Below are 3,336 nucleotides of genomic sequence, written 5' to 3'. Positions count from 1 at the left end.
TCAGTCCTGTTGATTATGTTGTCTCATCCTGCTGTCACCGGTGATAAAGGAGAATCCTTAATTATACTTGAGATTCCTTTTTTTTTTTTTAAAGAGACACCTGCTTATTTATCAGTGATGCACAGTAAAAGTGTGAGAACCTGCCTTGCTGTTATGAGTAGATTATGAAGAATCGGTCTTTCCTGCACGTTGTGCAGTGAGTCCTAGTTCTATACAAATGTTTAGGTTGGTTTCATAGTTAAGTGAACAGTCAGGAAAATGATTTAAATATGGGAGCTGAACTTTTATAGTGGCTTTGAATAATCCTGATTTCCAGTGCTTGCATGCAGAAAAGCAGATTCTCTGACTTTTACATCAGCCAGCTGAGCCTTTTACACTTGCAATTGTATAGCAGCACACACTGAGAATGCAAGCAGCCTCATCCCCACAATGGTGTCGGTGGTTAGTAATTCTAAAGGATGTTTGAAATGCTTTTTTTTTTTTTTTAATATTAACATTATAACTCACTAAATATTTATATAAGTATCTGTGGTGGTATAACTCAATTCTTAGTTTCCTGCCACTGCTGAATAAGGTTGAGCAGAGCCCTGTATAAGATCTGAACTCTGTCTAGGTGCTTAATGCCCTCCTTGTCCAAAGCAAGTTGGAATCACAAGACCCAATTCAAAACTGCCATAACCAAGAACAGCATCGCTTGCATCACTGCAATAGCATCTGCTTTTACCAGAGGTGAATTTGAGTCTCAGAATTGTTGCCTTGATGGGGATTTGGCCTAACCTAACCACCTGTCTTTTCTCTGTAAGGGCTCTTGGAACTAATCTACATACAAAGCTATTCTACTTTAAATTCATACCCCATCTTATTCTAGGATAGCTGTCATGTGTAGACAGCCATTATTAGCCATGTTCATTTTTTGTCCATGTTCTTGCATCAAGTCTGAAGACAAGGACTTCATAGAAGCATACTTTAATATGCATATTTGTCTGCCTCTTTAACATTCTAGACGTCAACCATTTGTTTTGCTTCCGTGTATGAAGGGACCGTCGGCCAGGTAGATCTGTCCTGAAGGGTGAAAAAGGGGGAGAAACTTCAGGAATTTCCTTGAATCTGCTCCACTGGCAGTAGTTTGGCTAAGCCCCCTGGCTGCTTTTACCTAACTCCTTTGCTGGCTCATCTTCCTGTAGCTCACATTATTAGGTAGCTCCTCCAAAATCTTCTTAAAGCAGCCACAGAGTAGCCCATTTAAGTAGCGTGGTTTGAAGCAGCATTTACTCTTTTTTTAAACAGCCACAGGGTGAGCAGAAGATGAGCATCAGGAAAGCAGTGCCTTCTCTGCTTCTCCCCATCTCCCAAATCCTGGAGTACCAAGTCTTGGGACTGTAGCAGAGGAGCAGCTGTGAGGCCATTGTAAGAGACAAGGTGTGCTGGTGTCAGTTTTACCATGCCATTACCTATCCCCAGAATGGTTTTATTACTCGTAGAGTGCGGTTTCTCAATACAAAAACTTTGCATGCTTTTAAAAATACTTTGCATGGGACTTTTGCACTGATTTATGTATCACCATTGTATTAATAATGCCTTTTAATCTCTGGTTAAAGTGCCAGGGACTTGATTAGTCAGGGATTTTGAATGTTTATGTTTTTGGGGTGGAAAACGGCCATTTATTTGTAACAGAACTCATTTTTCACACATTCAGACTTTAGAGATTTCCTTTGTTCACCACAGATGGCAGGAAGCAGATGTGTATTACTTCTCTTTGTTATTCTTGCTGTCTCCAAAGACTGTTTAACACTGTCCATATAGGTAAATGTATATATAACCTTTTTTCCTTGACAATTTTCACTGCGAGTAAACGGTAACTAGAGTTAAAAATTGTACAGTTATCTAAGGCAAAAATATCATACAAGGTTTTTATTTTATCCAGCGCAGTCATTGCATATATTTAAGGGAAGACTAAACTTGGCTCGCTATTAAAAATATGAGTCTGAGATGCAAAGCATGGTGAGTTGGTACAATTTAGCAAGCTAATTTCTTTTTCTTTCTTTTTTTTACACTTGTTTTGATCATTTCCATTCAGAGTTCTGCATGTCTTTATACTGAACCGTTGAGATTTGTTGTTTTTTTGTTTTTGTCTTGTTGATTATGGGGCCACATTGTACCTAGAGGTTATAATCACAAGAATCCAGAGAATTGCAAGATTTCAGGAAGCTTCAAGGTTTGCATTGGTGACTGGGAATGATAACTCCTTCCTTCAGAGAGAGAGTTTGGGGAGCTCCGAAAACGTATATTCCAGTATTGGAGACAGGGTCTCTCTAGAGAGTTTCAGCATCTCTGTATTGTTATATGTCCCCTTTCTACCTTGTTTTCATCATCCTAATTCACCTACATGCTTTACAGAGAACAGCATTCATTTTCACGGTTAGGTATCAGAGTCGTAAAATGTGGGATATTGCGCTTGCTTTAAAACAGATCTTGCTCTCACAGGTACAGACTATTAAGTCTCAGACCTGCCTTGCTGAGGAAAAGATTTCGTGAAGAGAAATAGTTGGTGTCTTCCTTTTTATATGGTGCCATTTTGCATTTAAAAATGTCAGCAGGAGGAGTGAGCCTAAATACCTCTGTATTTTTATTTTAATTGCTATTATGAGGGGCTGCTCAATTTATGAGTGCATGGATTTTGCAGAAACCAAAGAATTGGGCATTGTCCCTGAAATCCATGAAATAATTAAAACAACAACAACAACAAAAAACCTTACTGAAAATAAAATGCTGGTTCCCCAGTGGGAGCCTGTTGTCCTCATGGCTTCTGTGGCCTGGACTTACAGCCCATTGTGAGGAATCAGCAAAGAGGAGCAGGGCTGCATGATGGACAGCTCTCTTGGCCAAGCAGCAGTGAGAGGCAGAACCACCAGGGGCCCACAGCCAATCAGAGGCATGGGGGCCCTGTGCTGCAATGATTGTGTGAAAATGGCGGCTGGCCTCCTTGATTTCAGTAGGTCCCTAGTTATTATACCAGTTGTACATCTACTTTTTTATATGCTAGAAACTTGTTTTACATTTCATGCATAACAGGAGGTGTCAGTCATTAGCTAATTACATTAGTTTGTTGGAAACCAAACTGAGCCAGGGCTGTGCACCAGCTTTCCCGTGTCCCCTGGCAAAGGGTCCTTATTATTTTTTCCAAAAGCTTCAGTGGCTCTCCCAGTTCCTAACACTTCTGCTAGTACTGGTGATGAATTTGTGATTTACCCTAATTTCCCATTTAAATCAGTGGTTTCATAGATTTCATAGACATTAGGGCTGGAAGGGACCTCAGAAGATCATCAAGTCCAACCC

At 40.1% G+C, this 3,336-nt stretch overlaps 1 protein-coding gene across 1 annotated transcript in view; it reads left to right on the top strand.

Moving 5' to 3' along the window:
• The first annotated feature begins 1,300 nt into the window (after positions 1–1,300).
• The window catches only part of GNG12 (G protein subunit gamma 12), a 46,880-nt gene continuing 44,844 nt past the window's right edge, over positions 1,301–3,336 (top strand). The window contains exon 1 of the mRNA XM_019531601.1: positions 1,301–1,419. The gene's annotated coding sequence lies outside the window, so the exon portion shown is untranslated. The remainder of the gene's footprint in view (positions 1,420–3,336) is intronic.

The sequence above is a fragment of the Crocodylus porosus genome, unplaced genomic scaffold, assembly GCF_001723895.1.
Source record: "Crocodylus porosus isolate Cpor-Errol unplaced genomic scaffold, CroPor_comp1, whole genome shotgun sequence".
In the NCBI taxonomy this organism is placed as follows: Eukaryota; Metazoa; Chordata; order Crocodylia; family Crocodylidae; genus Crocodylus; species Crocodylus porosus.
The sequence above is the reverse complement of the archived record's forward strand: the minus strand, read 5'-3'. Positions and strand labels throughout refer to the sequence as shown.